This window comes from Mytilus californianus, unplaced genomic scaffold (genome assembly GCF_021869535.1).
Source record: "Mytilus californianus isolate M0D057914Y unplaced genomic scaffold, xbMytCali1.0.p SCAF_6, whole genome shotgun sequence".
NCBI classification, from domain to species: domain Eukaryota; kingdom Metazoa; phylum Mollusca; class Bivalvia; order Mytilida; family Mytilidae; genus Mytilus; species Mytilus californianus.
The window spans coordinates 107,112,921-107,132,914 of record NW_026262712.1 but is presented as its reverse complement, the minus strand read 5'-3'; the positions used below and the strand labels follow the sequence as shown (position 1 = coordinate 107,132,914).

At 35.6% G+C, this 19,994-nt stretch overlaps 1 long non-coding RNA gene across 1 annotated transcript; it reads left to right on the top strand.

Moving 5' to 3' along the window:
• Window positions 1-1,522: 1,522 nt before the first annotated feature.
• On the top strand, window positions 1,523-14,301 carry LOC127704312 (uncharacterized). Its single transcript, XR_007983214.1, has 8 exons — window positions 1,523-2,364; window positions 2,550-4,643; window positions 4,829-5,018; window positions 8,959-9,721; window positions 10,671-11,045; window positions 11,798-11,988; window positions 12,351-13,101; window positions 14,051-14,301. It is a non-coding gene; the product is annotated as an uncharacterized LOC127704312 (long non-coding RNA).
• Window positions 14,302-19,994: the final 5,693 nt, after the last annotated feature.

Here is a 19,994-nt window from a genome sequence, read left to right as displayed (position 1 = left end):
TGTTTTACGGGTGAAAAAAAAATTATTAAACAGCGAATCATTTATTATTATTTAAATGTAAATGTATACTTTATCATTTATCATTAAATACGTTTCACCAAATATAAATAAAAAATATCTTTATAGTCTCTATTATATGAAATTATACGAACTGTGAACTATCATGAACAAGAACCCTTATAGTAAAACTATTATGTCCTTGAACAGATGAGCTATCCCGACGAATACAATTTAATATAATTAAATATAATTTTATTTTGTATTCAATATTTATCGTTTCTATTTAAACAATAAAAAATAGCCACAGTGAACACTTTGAATTTGAACTTATTATGTATTATTTCATTTATTTAAGAATAACCGGAATTTAGTTTACATGTATAACAGTATGATCTTGTAATGTACGTTGTTTTCGTATATTACATTTGTGTTGGTTATTTTTTTCAAAGACAACTTTTCAAAACGCCGGAGACCTAAGAATTTCTTAATTTAAACTGACTTTTCTGAAATCAAAATATAGCTTATTGACAGGAGTATTCAACAGTATGTGTTAATAGTATTTCCTCCGCATATTAAGTGTGCTTCAATTTTTTTAGTTACTGCTGTCTCGTTTCTTTTGAGGTCATTCATCGATATTTACTGATGTGAGTAAGGGAATTTAGATAATGAATTTTCAAAAAATCGGAGACCTAACAATGAGATAAGATAAATAGGATTTTTTAATACCACCAGAAAGGTAAATCTATGTAGAATTCGGTCGTATGTGTTAATAAGAATTCAGATGATTAATAAAAATAATATGAAGAATTAATGAAGAGTACCTATTTATTTTCCCATTACTTTCTATGTTAATCGAACATCATTAAAAACATTGCACCCCGGGTGTCGCTGATAAGGGTAATCGGCCATTAGTGTCCTTCATTCTTGGGTATGGTACAAATTTTGAGGGAGTGAGAGGTATAAATGGACCCAAAGCTATCTTGTAATGAAAGAAAAAAATACATTAGTGTTGTTCATCATCTCAGAATCATCTGTTGTATCAATATTCAACTGTTTGTATGCAGATTAGATGAATATTTAATCATTTATTGGATAATTTATTGCTCTACACTATATTCTTCCATGATGCGGCGTGATTTGTATTTTTGGACAAAATTTTGCACAAATCGCTGTAGATTTCGTTTTAATTTACATTTAATTTCTCTCAAACTATTAAGCTGATTATAACAAAACTTGGCAGTAATGCTTGTTAATTTAGTGATCGAAGTGAGTGAAATATAACGACTAACTTATTCGGATTATGAAGCACCTATGCATTTTATATGGGACAAAATGACACAAAATGGCAGCTTCAGATCCTACATCAATTAATCACTAAAGTCTTGTGATGTCTTACTGAATTGTATATGAATGGTGTTAAAAATATATTTCGATTTGACTGTTGTAATGTTCACCTGACTCAAGCTAGCGAACAATTGTAGCGAACAATTAGCTAGCGAACAATTAGGCGGTATAACTAAAAACCACAATATCACATAAGGTTATCACGTTTTTTCGAGCTAGCGAACAATTATGAGAATACATACAATCTTAAACAAAAACAAAAGGGAAACCATACTTCACATATAAAGAATACAAAGCTTTTCTTTCCTAACTAAATAAATCCACATAAGGCATTCAATAGACAGCTGGATTACAATGACCATAAGTTAACACATTGACACAATGCTTTTTTAGGGAATGGGGGTGCACTTTACGTTGTTTGGTCCGATTAATAGAGATTGTGACAGAATACGACTATATAGGTGATTAAGAGGAGATAGTGCCCCATCGTTTAGGAAAATCTCCAGAGTGGTTTATGTTCGAGAATCTGAAGTTACGGTTAAAAAACTGAAACTTTTATTGTGAAATTGACAAAATGAGATTAGGGGGGTAGGGCAATTAAAGTTAATTTTGGACCAATTTCAAGAGATTGTGACGGGCAACGACTATATAGGTGTTGTAGAGGAGACAATGGCGCATCGTTTAAGAAAATCTCCAGAGTGGTTTATGTTCGAAAATCTGACGTTACGGTTAAAAAACTGAAAATTTTATTGTGAAATTGACAAAATGAGATTAGGGGGATAGGGCACTAAAAGAAAAATTTGGACCATTTTAAAGAGATTGTGACGGGCAACGACTATATAGGTGTTGTAGAGGAGACAATGGCGCATCGTTTAAGAAAATCTCCACACTGGTTTATGTTCGAAAATCTGAAGTTACGGTTAAAAAACTGAAATTGACAAAATGAGATTAGGGGGATAGGGCACTAAAAGAAACATTTGGACCATTTTAAAGAGATTGTGACGGGCAACAACTATATAGGTGTTGTAGAGGAGACATTGGCACATCGTTTAAGAAAATCTCCAGAGTGGTTTATGTTCGAAAATCTGAAGTTACGGTTAAAAAACTGAAATTGTGAAATTGACAAAATGAGATTAGGGGGGTAGGCCAATTTAAGTTAGTTTTGGACCAATTTCAAGAGATTGTGACGGGCAACGACTATATAGGTGTTGTAGAGGAGACATTGGCGCATCGTTTAAGAAAATCTCCAGAGTGGTTTATGTTCGAAAATCTGAAGTTACGGTTAAAAAACTGAAAATTTTATTGTGAAATTGACAAAATGAGATTAGGGGGATAGGGCACTAAAAGAAAAATTTGGACCATTTTAAAGAGATTGTGACGGGCAACGACTATAAAGGTGTTGTAGAGGAGACATTGGCGCATCGTTTAAGAAAATCTCCAGAGTGGTTTATGTTCGAAAATCTGAAGTTACGGTTAAAAAACTGAAATTGTGAAATTGACAAAATGAGATTAGGGGGGTAGGGCAATTTAAGTTAATTTTGGTCCAATTTCAAAACATTCTGAGGGGCAACGACTATATAGGTGTTGTAGAGGAGACAATGGCGCATCGTTTAAGAAAATCTCCAGAGTGGTTTATGTTCGAAAATCTGAAGTTACGGTTAAACAACTGAAAATTTTATTGTGAAATTGACAAAATGAGATTAGGGGGATAGGGCACTAAAAGAAAAATTTGGACCATTTTAAAGAGATTGTGACGGGCAACGACTATATAGGTGTAGTAGAGGAGACATTGGCGCATCGTTTAAGAAAATCTCCAGAATGGTTTATGTTCGAAAATCTGAAGTTACGGTTAAAAAACTGAAAATTTTATTGTGAAATTGACAAAATGAGATTAGGGGGATAGGGCACTAAAAGAAAAATTTGGACCATTTTAAAGAGATTCTGACGGGCAACGACTATATAGGTGTTGTAGAGGAGACATTGGCGCATCGTTTAAGAAAATCTCCAGAGTGGTTTATGCTCAAAAATCTGAAGTTACGGTTAAAAAACTGAAAATTTTATTGTGAAATTGATAAAATGAGATTAGGGGGGTAGGGCACTAAAAGAAAAATTTGGACCATTTTAAAGAGATTGTGACGGGCAACGACTATATAGGTGTTGTAGAAGAGACATTGGCGCATCGTTTAAGAAAATCTCCAGAGTGGTTTATGTTCGAAAATCTGAAGTTACGGTTAAAAAACTGAAAATTTTATTGTGAAATTGACAAAATGAGATTAGGGGGATAGGGCACTAAAAGAAAAATTTGGACCATTTTAAAGAGATTGTGACGGGCAATGACTATATAGGTGTTGTAGAGGAGACATTGGCGCATCGTTTAAGAAAATCTCCAGAGTGGTTTATGTTCGAAAATCTGAAGTTACGGTTAAAAAACTGAAAATTTATTGTGAAATTGACAAAATGAGATTAGGGGGATAGGGCACTAAAAGAAAAATTTGGACCATTTTAAAGAGATTGTGACGGGCAACGACTATATAGGTGTTGTAGAGGAGACATTGGCGCATCGTTTAAGAAAATCTCCAGAGTGGTTTATGTTCGAAAATCTGAAGTTACGGTTAAAAAACTGAAAATTTTATTGTGAAATTGACAAAATGAGATTAGGGGGATAGGGCACTAAAAGAAAAATTTGGACCATTTTAAAGAGATTCTGACGGGCAACGACTATATAGGTGTTGTAGAGGAGACATTGGCGCATCGTTTAAGAAAATCTCCAGAGTGGTTTATGCTCAAAAATCTGAAGTTACGGTTAAAAAACTGAAAATTTTATTGTGAAATTGACAAAATGAGATTAGGGGGGTAGGGCACTAAAAGAAAAATTTGGACCATTTTAAAGAGATTGTGACGGGCAACGACTATATAGGTGTTGTAGAAGAGACATTGGCGCATCGTTTAAGAAAATCTCCAGAGTGGTTTATGTTCGAAAATCTGAAGTTACGGTTAAAAAACTGAAAATTTTATTGTGAAATTGACAAAATGAGATTAGGGGGATAGGGCACTAAAAGAAAAATTTGGACCATTTTAAAGAGATTGTGACGGGCAATGACTATATAGGTGTTGTAGAGGAGACATTGGCGCATCGTTTAAGAAAATCTCCAGAGTGGTTTATGTTCGAAAATCTGAAGTTACGGTTAAAAAACTGAAAATTTTATTGTGAAATTGACAAAATGAGATTAGGGGGATAGGGCACTAAAAGAAAAATTTGGACCATTTTAAAGAGATTGTGACGGGCAACGACTATATAGGTGTTGTAGAGGAGACATTGGCGCATCGTTTATGAAAATCTCCAGGGTGGTTTATGTTCGAAAATCTGAAGTTACGGTTAAAAAACTGAAATTGTGAAATTGACAAAATGAGATTAGGGGGGTTGGCCTATTTAAGTTAACTTTGGACCAATTTCAAGAGATTGTGACGGGCAACGACTATATAGGTGTTGTAGAGGAGACAATGGCGCATCGTTTAAGAAAATCTCCAGAGTGGTTTATGTTCGAAAATCTGAAGTTACGGTTAAAAAACTGAAAATTTATTGTGAAATTGACAAAATGAGATTAGGGGGATAGGGCACTAAAAGAAAAATTTGGACCATTTTAAAGAGATTGTGACGGGCAACGACTATAAAGGTGTTGTAGAGGAGACAATGGCGCATCGTTTAAGAAAATCTACTGAGTGGTTTATGTTCGAAAATCTGAAGTTACGGTTAAAAAACTGAAATTGTGAAATTGACAAAATGAGATTAGGGGGGTAGGGCACTAAAAGAAAAATTTGGACTATTTTAAAGAGATTGTGACGGGCAACGACTATATAGGTGTTGTAGAGGAGACAATGACGCATCGTTTAAGAAAATCTACTGAGTGGTTTATGTTCGAAAATCTGAAGTTACGGTTAAAAAACTGAAATTGTGAAATTGACAAAATGAGATTAGGGGGTAGGCTTATTTAAGTTAACTTTGGACCAATTTCAAGAGATTGTGACGGGCAACGACTATATAGGTCTTGTAGAGGAGACAATGGCGCATCGTTTAAGAAAATCTCCAGAGTGGTTTATGTTCGAAAATCTGAAGTTACGGTTAAAAAACTGAAATTGTGAAATTGACAAAATGAGATTAGGGGGGTAGGCCTATTTAAGTTAACTTTGGACCAATTTCAAGAGATTGTGACGGGCAACGACTATATAGGTATTGTAGAGGAGACAATGGCGCATCGTTTAAGAAAATCTCCAGAGTGGTTTATGTTCGAAAATCTGAAGTTACGGTTAAAAAACTGAAAATTTTATTGTGAAATTGACAAAATGAGATTAGGGGGATAGGGCACTAAAAGAAAAATTTGGACTATTTTAAAGAGATTGTGACGGGCAACGACTATATAGGTGTTGTAGAGGAGACATTGGCGCATCGTTTAAGAAAATCTCCAGAGTGGTTTATGTTCGAAAATCTGAAGTTACGGTTAAACAACTGAAAATTTTATTGTGAAATTGACAAAATGAGATTAGGGGGATAGGGCACTAAAAGAAAAATTTGGACCAATTTCAAGAGATTGTGACGGGCAATGACTATATAGGTGTTGTAGAGGAGACATTGGCGCATCGTTTAAGAAAATCTCCAGAGTGGTTTATGTTCGAAAATCTGAAGTTACGGTTAAAAAACTGAAAATTTTATTGTGAAATTGACAAAATGAGATTAGGGGGATAGGGCACTAAAAGAAACATTTGGACCATTTTAAAGAGATTGTGACGGGCAACAACTATATAGGTGTTGTAGAGGAGACATTGGCACATCGTTTAAGAAAATCTCCACACTGGTTTATGTTCGAAAATCTGAAGTTACGGTTAAAAAACTGAAATTGACAAAATGAGATTAGGGGGATAGGGCACTAAAAGAAACATTTGGACCATTTTAAAGAGATTGTGACGGGCAACAACTATATAGGTGTTGTAGAGGAGACATTGGCACATCGTTTAAGAAAATCTCCAGAGTGGTTTATGTTCGAAAATCTGAAGTTACGGTTAAAAAACTGAAATTGTGAAATTGACAAAATGAGATTAGGGGGGTAGGGCACTAAAAGAAAAATTTGGACTATTTTAAAGAGATTGTGACGGGCAACGACTATATAGGTGTTGTAGAGGAGACAATGGCGCATCGTTTAAGAAAATCTACTGAGTGGTTTATGTTCCAAAATCTGAAGTTACGGTTAAAAAACTGAAATTGTGAAATTGACAAAATGAGATTAGGGGGGTAGGCGTATTTAAGTTAACTTTGGACCAATTTCAAGAGATTGTGACGGGCAACGACTATATAGGTGTTGTAGAGGAGACAATGGCGCATCGTTTAAGAAAATCTCCAGAGTGGTTTATGTTCGAAAATCTGAAGTTACGGTTAAAAAACTGAAAATTTTATTGTGAAATTGACAAAATGAGATTAGGGGGATAGGGCACTAAAAGAAAAATTCGGACCATTTTAAAGAGATTGTGACGGGCAACGACTATATAGGTGTTGTAGAGGAGACATTGGCGCATCGTTTATGAAAATCTCCAGGGTGGTTTATGTTCGAAAATCTGAAGTTACGGTTAAAAAACTGAAAATTTATTGTGAAATTGACAAAATGAGATTAGGGGGGTAGGGCACTAAAAGAAAAATTTGGACCATTTTAAAGAGATTGTGACGGGCAACGACTATATAGGTGTTGTAGAGGAGACAATGGCGCATCGTTTAAGAAAATCTCCAGAGTGGTTTATGTTCGAAAATTTGAAGTTACGGTTAAAAAACTGAAAATTTATTGTGAAATTGACAAAATGAGATTAGGGGGGTAGGGCACTAAAAGAAAAATTTGGACCATTTTAAAGAGATTGTGACGGGCAACGACTATATAGGTGTTGTAGAGGAGACATTGGCGCATCGTTTAAGAAAATCTCCAGAGTGGTTTATGTTCGAAAATCTGAAGTTACGGTTAAAAAACTGAAAATTTTATTGTGAAATTGACAAAATGAGATTAGGGGGATAGGGCACTAAAAGAAAAATTTGGACTATTTTAAAGAGATTGTGACGGGCAACGACTATATAGGTGTTGTAGAGGAGACATTGGCGCATCGTTTATGAAAATCTCCAGGGTGGTTTATGTTCGAAAATCTGAAGTTACGGTTAAAAAACTGAAATTGTGAAATTGACAAAATGAGATTAGGGGGGTAGGCCTATTTAAGTTAACTTTGGACCAATTTCAAGAGATTGTGACGGGCAACGACTATATAGGTGTTGTAGAGGAGACAATGGCGCATCGTTTAAGAAAATCTCCAGAGTGGTTTATGTTCGAAAATCTGAAGTTACGGTTAAAAAACTGAAATTGTGAAATTGACAAAATGAGATTAGGGGGGTAGGCCTATTTAAGTTAACTTTGGACCAATTTCAAGAGATTGTGACGGGCAACGACTATATAGGTATTGTAGAGGAGACAATGGCGCATCGTTTAAGAAAATCTCCAGAGTGGTTTATGTTCGAAAATCTGAAGTTACGGTTAAAAAACTGAAAATTTTATTGTGAAATTGACAAAATGAGATTAGGGGGATAGGGCACTAAAAGAAAAATTTGGACTATTTTAAAGAGATTGTGACGGGCAACGACTATATAGGTGTTGTAGAGGAGACATTGGCGCATTGTTTAAGAAAATCTCCAGAGTGGTTTATGTTCGAAAATCTGAAGTTACGGTTAAAAAACTGAAAATTTTATTGTGAAATTGACAAAATGAGATTAGGGGGATAGGGCACTAAAAGAAAAATTTGGACCATTTTAAAGAGATTCTGACGGGCAACGACTATATAGGTGTTGTAGAGGAGACATTGGCGCATCGTTTAAGAAAATCTCCAGAGTGGTTTATGTTCGAAAATCTGAAGTTACGGTTAAAAAACTGAAAATTTTATTGTGAAATTGACAAAATGAGATTAGGGGGATAGGGCACTAAAAGAAAAATTTGGACTATTTTAAAGAGATTGTGACGGGCAACGACTATATAGGTGTTGTAGAGGAGACATTGGCGCATCGTTTATGAAAATATCCAGGGTGGTTTATGTTCGAAAATCTGAAGTTACGGTTAAAAAACTGAAATTGTGAAATTGACAAAATGAGATTAGGGGGGTAGGCCTATTTAAGTTAACTTTGGACCAATTTCAAGAGATTGTAACGGGCAACGACTATATAGGTGTTGTAGAGGAGACAATGGCGCATCGTTTAAGAAAATCTACTGAGTGGTTTATGTTCGAAAATCTGAAGTTACGGTTAAAAAACTGAAATTGTGAAATTGACAAAATGAGATTAGGGGGGTAGGCTTATTTAAGTTAACTTTGGACCAATTTCAAGAGATTGTGACGGGCAACGACTATATAGGTCTTGTAGAGGAGACAATGGCGCATCGTTTAAGAAAATCTCCAGAGTGGTTTATGTTCGAAAATCTGAAGTTACGGTTAAAAAACTGAAAATTTTATTGTGAAATTGACAAAATGAGATTAGGGGGATAGGGCACTAAAAGAAAAATTTGGACCATTTTAAAGAGATTGTGACGGGCAACGACTATATAGGTGTTGTAGAGGAGACATTGGCGCATCGTTTAAGAAAATCTCCAGAGTGGTTTATGTTCGAAAATCTGAAGTTACGGTTAAAAAACTGAAAATTTTATTGTGAAATTGACAAAATGAGATTAGGGGGATAGGGCACTAAAAGAAAAATTTGGACCATTTTAAAGAGATTCTGACGGGCAACGACTATATAGGTGTTGTAGAGGAGACATTGGCGCATCGTTTAAGAAAATCTCCAGAGTGGTTTATGCTCAAAAATCTGAAGTTACGGTTAAAAAACTGAAAATTTTATTGTGAAATTGATAAAATGAGATTAGGGGGGTAGGGCACTAAAAGAAAAATTTGGACCATTTTAAAGAGATTGTGACGGGCAACGACTATATAGGTGTTGTAGAAGAGACATTGGCGCATCGTTTAAGAAAATCTCCAGAGTGGTTTATGTTCGAAAATCTGAAGTTACGGTTAAAAAACTGAAAATTTTATTGTGAAATTGACAAAATGAGATTAGGGGGATAGGGCACTAAAAGAAAAATTTGGACCATTTTAAAGAGATTGTGACGGGCAATGACTATATAGGTGTTGTAGAGGAGACATTGGCGCATCGTTTAAGAAAATCTCCAGAGTGGTTTATGTTCGAAAATCTGAAGTTACGGTTAAAAAACTGAAAATTTATTGTGAAATTGACAAAATGAGATTAGGGGGATAGGGCACTAAAAGAAAAATTTGGACCATTTTAAAGAGATTGTGACGGGCAACGACTATATAGGTGTTGTAGAGGAGACATTGGCGCATCGTTTAAGAAAATCTCCAGAGTGGTTTATGTTCGAAAATCTGAAGTTACGGTTAAAAAACTGAAAATTTTATTGTGAAATTGACAAAATGAGATTAGGGGGATAGGGCACTAAAAGAAAAATTTGGACCATTTTAAAGAGATTCTGACGGGCAACGACTATATAGGTGTTGTAGAGGAGACATTGACACATCGTTTAAGAAAATCTCCAGAGTGGTTTATGCTCAAAAATCTGAAGTTACGGTTAAAAAACTGAAAATTTTATTGTGAAATTGACAAAATGAGATTAGGGGGGTAGGGCACTAAAAGAAAAATTTGGACCATTTTAAAGAGATTGTGACGGGCAACGACTATATAGGTGTTGTAGAAGAGACATTGGCGCATCGTTTAAGAAAATCTCCAGAGTGGTTTATGTTCGAAAATCTGAAGTTACGGTTAAAAAACTGAAAATTTTATTGTGAAATTGACAAAATGAGATTAGGGGGATAGGGCACTAAAAGAAAAATTTGGACCATTTTAAAGAGATTGTGACGGGCAATGACTATATAGGTGTTGTAGAGGAGACATTGGCGCATCGTTTAAGAAAATCTCCAGAGTGGTTTATGTTCGAAAATCTGAAGTTACGGTTAAAAAACTGAAAATTTTATTGTGAAATTGACAAAATGAGATTAGGGGGATAGGGCACTAAAAGAAAAATTTGGACCATTTTAAAGAGATTGTGACGGGCAACGACTATATAGGTGTTGTAGAGGAGACATTGGCGCATCGTTTATGAAAATCTCCAGGGTGGTTTATGTTCGAAAATCTGAAGTTACGGTTAAAAAACTGAAATTGTGAAATTGACAAAATGAGATTAGGGGGGTAGGCCTATTTAAGTTAACTTTGGACCAATTTCAAGAGATTGTGACGGGCAACGACTATATAGGTGTTGTAGAGGAGACAATGGCGCATCGTTTAAGAAAATCTCCAGAGTGGTTTATGTTCGAAAATCTGAAGTTACGGTTAAAAAACTGAAAATTTATTGTGAAATTGACAAAATGAGATTAGGGGGATAGGGCACTAAAAGAAAAATTTGGACCATTTTAAAGAGATTGTGACGGGCAACGACTATATAGGTGTTGTAGAGGAGACAATGGCGCATCGTTTAAGAAAATCTACTGAGTGGTTTATGTTCGAAAATCTGAAGTTACGGTTAAAAAACTGAAATTGTGAAATTGACAAAATGAGATTAGGGGGGTAGGGCACTAAAAGAAAAATTTGGACTATTTTAAAGAGATTGTGACGGGCAACGACTATATAGGTGTTGTAGAGGAGACAATGGCGCATCGTTTAAGAAAATCTACTGAGTGGTTTATGTTCGAAAATCTGAAGTTACGGTTAAAAAACTGAAATTGTGAAATTGACAAAATGAGATTAGGGGGGTAGGCTTATTTAAGTTAACTTTGGACCAATTTCAAGAGATTGTGACGGGCAACGACTATATAGGTCTTGTAGAGGAGACAATGGCGCATCGTTTAAGAAAATCTCCAGAGTGGTTTATGTTCGAAAATCTGAAGTTACGGTTAAAAAACTGAAATTGTGAAATTGACAAAATGAGATTAGGGGGGTAGGTCTATTTAAGTTAACTTTGGACCAATTTCAAGAGATTGTGACGGGCAACGACTATATAGGTATTGTAGAGGAGACAATGGCGCATCGTTTAAGAAAATCTCCAGAGTGGTTTATGTTCGAAAATCTGAAGTAACGGTTAAAAAACTGAAAATTTTATTGTGAAATTGACAAAATGAGATTAGGGGGATAGGGCACTAAAAGAAAAATTTGGACTATTTTAAAGAGATTGTGACGGGCAACGACTATATAGGTGTTGTAGAGGAGACATTGGCGCATCGTTTAAGAAAATCTCCAGAGTGGTTTATGTTCGAAAATCTGAAGTTACGGTTAAAAAACTGAAAATTTTATTGTGAAATTGACAAAATGAGATTAGGGGGATAGGGCACTAAAAGAAAAATTTGGACCATTTTAAAGAGATTGTGACGGGCAATGACTATATAGGTGTTGTAGAGGAGACATTGGCGCATCGTTTAAGAAAATCTCCAGAGTGGTTTATGTTCGAAAATCTGAAGTTACGGTTAAAAAACTGAAAATTTTATTGTGAAATTGACAAAATGAGATTAGGGGGATAGGGCACTAAAAGAAACATTTGGACCATTTTAAAGAGATTGTGACGGGCAACAACTATATAGGTGTTGTAGAGGAGACATTGGCACATCGTTTAAGAAAATCTCCACACTGGTTTATGTTCGAAAATCTGAAGTTACGGTTAAAAAACTGAAATTGACAAAATGAGATTAGGGGGATAGGGCACTAAAAGAAACATTTGGACCATTTTAAAGAGATTGTGACGGGCAACAACTATATAGGTGTTGTAGAGGAGACATTGGCACATCGTTTAAGAAAATCTCCAGAGTGGTTTATGTTCGAAAATCTGAAGTTACGGTTAAAAAACTGAAATTGTGAAATTGACAAAATGAGATTAGGGGGGTAGGCCAATTTAAGTTAGTTTTGGACCAATTTCAAGAGATTGTGACGGGCAACGACTATATAGGTGTTGTAGAGGAGACATTGGCGCATCGTTTAAGAAAATCTCCAGAGTGGTTTATGTTCGAAAATCTGAAGTTACGGTTAAAAAACTGAAAATTTTATTGTGAAATTGACAAAATGAGATTAGGGGGATAGGGCACTAAAAGAAAAATTTGGACCATTTTAAAGAGATTGTGACGGGCAACGACTATATAGGTGTTGTAGAGGAGACATTGGCGCATCGTTTATGAAAATCTCCAGGGTGGTTTATGTTCGAAAATCTGAAGTTACGGTTAAAAAACTGAAATTGTGAAATTGACAAAATGAGATTAGGGGGGTAGGCCTATTTAAGTTAACTTTGGACCAATTTCAAGAGATTGTGACGGGCAACGACTATATAGGTGTTGTAGAGGAGACAATGGCGCATCGTTTAAGAAAATCTCCAGAGTGGTTTATGTTCGAAAATCTGAAGTTACGGTTAAAAAACTGAAAATTTATTGTGAAATTGACAAAATGAGATTAGGGGGATAGGGCACTAAAAGAAAAATTTGGACCATTTTAAAGAGATTGTGACGGGCAACGACTATATAGGTGTTGTAGAGGAGACAATGGCGCATCGTTTAAGAAAATCTACTGAGTGGTTTATGTTCGAAAATCTGAAGTTACGGTTAAAAAACTGAAATTGTGAAATTGACAAAATGAGATTAGGGGGGTAGGGCACTAAAAGAAAAATTTGGACTATTTTAAAGAGATTGTGACGGGCAACGACTATATAGGTGTTGTAGAGGAGACAATGGCGCATCGTTTAAGAAAATCTACTGAGTGGTTTATGTTCGAAAATCTGAAGTTACGGTTAAAAAACTGAAATTGTGAAATTGACAAAATGAGATTAGGGGGGTAGGCGTATTTAAGTTAACTTTGGACCAATTTCAAGAGATTGTGACGGGCAACGACTATATAGGTCTTGTAGAGGAGACAATGGCGCATCGTTTAAGAAAATCTCCAGAGTGGTTTATGTTCGAAAATCTGAAGTTACGGTTAAAAAACTGAAAATTTTATTGTGAAATTGACAAAATGAGATTAGGGGGATAGGGCACTAAAAGAAAAATTTGGACCATTTTAAAGAGATTGTGACGGGCAACGACTATATAGGTGTTGTAGAGGAGACATTGGCGCATCGTTTAAGAAAATCTCCAGAGTGGTTTATGTTCGAAAATCTGAAGTTACGGTTAAAAAACTGAAAATTTTATTGTGAAATTGACAAAATGAGATTAGGGGGATAGGGCACTAAAAGAAAAATTTGGACCATTTTAAAGAGATTGTGACGGGCAACGACTATATAGGTGTTGTAGAGGAGACATTGGCGCATCGTTTAAGAAAATCTCCAGAGTGGTTTATGCTCAAAAATCTGAAGTTACGGTTAAAAAACTGAAAATTTTATTGTGAAATTGACAAAATGAGATTAGGGGGGTAGGGCACTAAAAGAAAAATTTGGACCATTTTAAAGAGATTGTGACGGGCAACGACTATATAGGTGTTGTAGAAGAGACATTGGCGCATCGTTTAAGAAAATCTCCAGAGTGGTTTATGTTCGAAAATCTGAAGTTACGGTTAAAAAACTGAAAATTTTATTGTGAAATTGACAAAATGAGATTAGGGGGATAGGGCACTAAAAGAAAAATTTGGACCATTTTAAAGAGATTGTGACGGGCAATGACTATATAGGTGTTGTAGAGGAGACATTGGCGCATCGTTTAAGAAAATCTCCAGAGTGGTTTATGTTCGAAAATCTGAAGTTACGGTTAAAAAACTGAAAATTTTATTGTGAAATTGACAAAATGAGATTAGGGGGATAGGGCACTAAAAGAAAAATTTGGACCATTTTAAAGAGATTGTGACGGGCAACGACTATATTGGTGTTGTAGAGGAGACATTGGCGCATCGTTTATGAAAATCTCCAGGGTGGTTTATGTTTGAAAATCTGAAGTTACGGTTAAAAAACTGAAATTGTGAAATTGACAAAATGAGATTAGGGGGGTAGGCCTATTTAAGTTAACTTTGGACCAATTTCAAGAGATTGTGACGGGCAACGACTATATAGGTGTTGTAGGGGAGACAATGGCGCATCATTTAAGAAAATCTCCAGAGTGGTTTATGTTCGAAAATCTGAAGTTACGGTTAAAAAACTGAAATTGTGAAATTGACAAAATGAGATTAGGGGGGTAGGCCTATTTAAGTTAACTTTGGACCAATTTCAAGAGATTGTGACGGGCAACGACTATATAGGTGTTGTAGAGGAGACAATGGCGCATCGTTTAAGAAAATCTCCAGAGTGGTTTATGTTCGAAAATCTGAAGTTACGGTTAAAAAACTGAAAATTTTATTGTGAAATTGACAAAATGAGATTAGGGGGATAGGGCACTAAAAGAAAAATTTGGACCATTTTAAAGAGATTGTGACGGGCAACGACTATATAGGTGTTGTAGAGGAGACATTGGCGCATCGTTTAAGAAAATCTCCAGAGTGGTTTATGTTCGAAAATCTGAAGTTACGGTTGAAAAACTGAAAATTTTATTGTGAAATTGACAAAATGAGATTAGGGGGATAGGGCACTAAAAGAAAAATTTGGACCATTTTAAAGAGATTCTGACGGGCAACGACTATATAGGTGTTGTAGAGGAGACATTGGCGCATCGTTTAAGAAAATCTCCAGAGTGGTTTATGTTCGAAAATCTGAAGTTACGGTTAAAAAACTGAAAATTTTATTGTGAAATTGACAAAATGAGATTAGGGGGATAGGGCACTAAAAGAAAAATTTGGACTATTTTAAAGAGATTGTGACGGGCAACGACTATATAGGTGTTGTAGAGGAGACATTGGCGCATCGTTTATAAAAATCTCCAGGGTGGTTTATGTTCGAAAATCTGAAGTTACGGTTAAAAAACTGAAATTGTGAAATTGACAAAATGAGATTAGGGGGGTAGGCCTATTTAAGTTAACTTTGGACCAATTTCAAGAGATTGTGACGGGCAACGACTATATAGGTGTTGTAGAGGAGACAATGGCGCATCGTTTAAGAAAATCTACTGAGTGGTTTATGTTCGAAAATCTGAAGTTACGGTTAAAAAACTGAAATTGTGAAATTGACAAAATGAGATTAGGGGGGTAGGCTTATTTAAGTTAACTTTGGACCAATTTCAAGAGATTGTGACGGGCAACGACTATATAGGTCTTGTAGAGGAGACAATGGCGCATCGTTTAAGAAAATCTCCAGAGTGGTTTATGTTCGAAAATCTGAAGTTACGGTTAAAAAACTCAAAATTTTATTGTGAAATTGACAAAATGAGATTAGGGGGATAGGGCACTAAAAGAAAAATTTGGACCATTTTAAAGAGATTGTGACGGGCAACGACTATATAGGTGTTGTAGAGGAGACATTGGCGCATCGTTTAAGAAAATCTCCAGAGTGGTTTATGTTCGAAAATCTGAAGTTACGGTTAAAAAACTGAAAATTTTATTGTGAAATTGACAAAATGAGATTAGGGGGATAGGGCACTAAAAGAAAAATTTGGACCATTTTAAAGAGATTCTGACGGGCAACGACTATATAGGTGTTGTAGAGGAGACATTGGCGCATCGTTTAAGAAAATCTCCAGAGTGGTTTATGTTCGAAAATCTGAAGTTACGGTTAAAAAACTGAAAATTTTATTGTGAAATTGACAAAATGAGATTAGGGGGGTAGGGCACTAAAAGAAAAATTTGGACCATTTTAAAGAGATTGTGACGGGCAACGACTATATAGGTGTTGTAGAAGAGACATTGGCGCATCGTTTAAGAAAATCTCCAGAGTGGTTTATGTTCGAAAATCTGAAGTTACGGTTAAAAAACTGAAAATTTTATTGTGAAATTGACAAAATGAGATTAGGGGGATAGGGCACTAAAAGAAAAATTTGGACCATTTTAAAGAGATTGTGACGGGCAATGACTATATAGGTGTTGTAGAGGAGACATTGGAGCATCGTTTAAGAAAATCTCCAGAGTGGTTTATGTTCGAAAATCTGAAGTTACGGTTAAAAAACTGAAAATTTTATTGTGAAATTGACAAAATGAGATTAGGGGGATAGGGCACTAAAAGAAAAATTTGGACCATTTTAAAGAGATTGTGACGGGCAACGACTATATAGGTGTTGTAGAGGAGACATTGGCGCATCGTTTATGAAAATCTCCAGGGTGGTTTATGTTTGAAAATCTGAAGTTACGGTTAAAAAACTGAAATTGTGAAATTGACAAAATGAGATTAGGGGGGTAGGCCTATTTAAGTTAACTTTGGACCAATTTCAAGAGATTGTGACGGGCAACGACTATATAGGTGTTGTAGAGGAGACAATGGCGCATCGTTTAAGAAAATCTCCAGAGTGGTTTATGTTCGAAAATCTGAAGTTACGGTTAAAAAACTGAAAATTTATTGTGAAATTGACAAAATGAGATTAGGGGGGTAGGGCACTAAAAGAAAAATTTGGACTATTTTAAAGAGATTGTGACGGGCAACGACTATATAGGTGTTGTAGAGGAGACATTGGCGCATCGTTTATGAAAATCTCCAGGGTGGTTTATGTTCGAAAATCTGAAGTTACGGTTAAAAAACTGAAATTGTAAAATTGACAAAATGAGATTAGGGGGGTAGGCCTATTTAAGTTAACTTTGGACCAATTTCAAGAGATTGTGACGGGCAACGACTATATAGGTGTTGTAGAGGAGACAATGGCGCATCGTTTAAGAAAATCTCCAGAGTGGTTTATGTTCGAAAATCTGAAGTTACGGTTGAAAAACTGAAATTGTGAAATTGACAAAATGAGATTAGGGGGGTAGGCCTATTTAAGTTAACTTTGGACCAATTTCGAGAGATTGTGACGGGCAACGACTATATAGGTGTTGTAGAGGAGACAATGGCGCATCGTTTAAGAAAATCTCCAGAGTGGTTTATGTTCGAAAATCTGAAGTTACGGTTAAAAAACTGAAAATTTTATTGTGAAATTGACAAAATGAGATTAGGGGGGTAGGGCACTAAAAGAAAAATTTGGACCATTTTAAAGAGATTGTGACGGGCAACGACTATATAGGTGTTGTAGAGGAGACATTGGCGCATCGTTTAAGAAAATCTCCAGAGTGGTTTATGTTCGAAAATCTGAAGTTACGGTTAAAAAACTGAAAATTTTATTGTGAAATTGACAAAATGAGATTAGGGGGATAGGGCACTAAAAGAAAAATTTGGACCATTTTAAAGAGATTGTGACGGGCAATGACTATATAGGTGTTGTAGAGGAGACATTGGCGCATCGTTTAAGAAAATCTCCAGAGTGGTTTATGTTCGAAAATCTGAAGTTACGGTTAAAAAACTGAAATTGACAAAATGAGATTAGGGGGATAGGGCACTAAAAGAAACATTTGGACCATTTTAAAGAGATTGTGACGGGCAACAACTATATAGGTGTTGTAGAGGAGACATTGGCACATCGTTTAAGAAAATCTCCAGGGTGGTTTATGTTCGAAAATCTGAAGTTACGGTTAAAAAACTGAAAATTTATTGTGAAATTGACAAAATGAGATTAGGGGGGTAGGGCACTAAAAGAAAAATTTGGACCATTTTAAAGAGATTGTGACGGGCAACGACTATATAGGTGTTGTAGAGGAGACATTGGCGCATCGTTTAAGAAAATCTCCAGAGTGGTTTATGTTCGAAAATCTGAAGTTAAGGTTAAAAAACTGAAAATTTTATTGTGAAATTGAAAAAATGAGATTAGGGGGGTAGGGCACTAAAAGAAATATTTGGACCATTTTAAAGAGATTGTGACGGGCAACGACTATATAGGTGTTGTAGAGGAGACATTGGCGCATCGTTTAAGAAAATCTCCACAGTGGTTTATGTTCGAAAATCCGAAGTTACGGTTAAAAAACTGAAAATTTTATTGTGAAATTGACAAAATGAGATTAGGGGGATAGGGCACTAAAAGAAAAATTTGGACCATTTTAAAGAGATTGTGACGGGCAACGACTATATAGGTGTTGTAGAGGAGACATTGGCGCATCGTTTAAGAAAATCTCCAGAGTGGTTTATGTTCGAAAATCTGAAGTTACGGTTAAAAAACTGAAAATTTTATTGTGAAATTGACAAAATGAGATTAGGGGGTAGGGCACTAAAAGAAAAATTTGGACCATTTTAAAGAGATTGTGACGGGCAACGACTATATAGGTGTTGTAGAGGAGACAATGGCGCATCGTTTAAGAAAATCTCCAGAGTGGTTTATGTTCGAAAATCTGAAGTTACGGTTAAAAAACTGAAAATTTTATTGTGAAATTGACAAAATGAGATTAGGGGGATAGGGCACTAAAAGAAAAATTTAGACCATTTTAAAGAGATTGTGACGGGCAACGACTATATAGGTGTTGTAGAGGAGACATTGGCGCATCGTTTAAGAAAATCTCCAGAGTGGTTTATGTTCGAAAATCTGAAGTTACGGTTAAAAAACTGAAAATTTTATTGTGAAATTGACAAAATGAGATTAGGGGGGTAGGCTTATTTAAGTTAACTTTGGACCAATTTCAAGAGATTGTGACGGGCAACGACTATATAGGTCTTGTAGAGGAGACAATGGCGCATCGTTTAAGAAAATCTCCAGAGTGGTTTATGTTCGAAAATCTGAAGTTACGGTTAAAAAACTGAAAATTTTATTGTGAAATTGACAAAATGAGATTAGGGGGATAGGGCACTAAAAGAAAAATTTGGACCATTTTAAAGAGATTGTGACGGGCAACGACTATATAGGTGTTGTAGAGGAGACATTGGCGCATCGTTTAAGAAAATCTCCAGAGTGATTTATGTTTGAAAATCTGAAGTTACGGTTAAAAAACTGAAAATTTTATTGTGAAATTGACAAAATGAGATTAGGGGGATAGGGCACTAAAAGAAAAATTTGGACCATTTTCAAGAGATTGTGACGGGCAACGACTATATAGGTGTTGTAGAGGAGACATTGGCGCATCGTTTAAGAAAATCTCCAGAGTGGTTTATGTTCGAAAATCTGAAGTTACGGTTAAAAAACTGAAATTGTGAAATTGACAAAATGAGATTAGGGGGATAGGGCTATTTAAGTTAATTTTGGACCAATTTCAAGAGATTGTGACGGGCAACGACTATATAGGTGTTGTAGAGGAGACAATGGCGCATCGTTTAAGAAAATCTCCAGAGTGGTTTATGTTTGAAAATCTGAAGTTACGGTTAAAAAACTGAAAATTTTATTGTGAAATTGACAAAATGAGATTAGGGGGATAGGGCGCTAAAAGACCAATTTGGACCATTTTAAAGAGATTGTGACGGACAACGACTATATAGGTGTTGTAGAGGAGACATTGGCGCATCGTTTAGGAAAATCTCCAGAGTGGTTTATGTTCAAAATCTGAAGTTATGGTTAAAAAACTGAAATTGTAAAAACGAGGGACGGCGTACCTTAAGATGATTGAAGACCAATTTATAGAGATTGTGAAGGGCAACGACTGTATATGTAACGTAGAGGAGACATTAGAGAAGACATTGGCGTATCTATTTAGAAAAACTTCAGAATCGTTTATGTTTGGAAATCTGAAGTTAGGTTAAAAAAAAATAGGGGGAGGG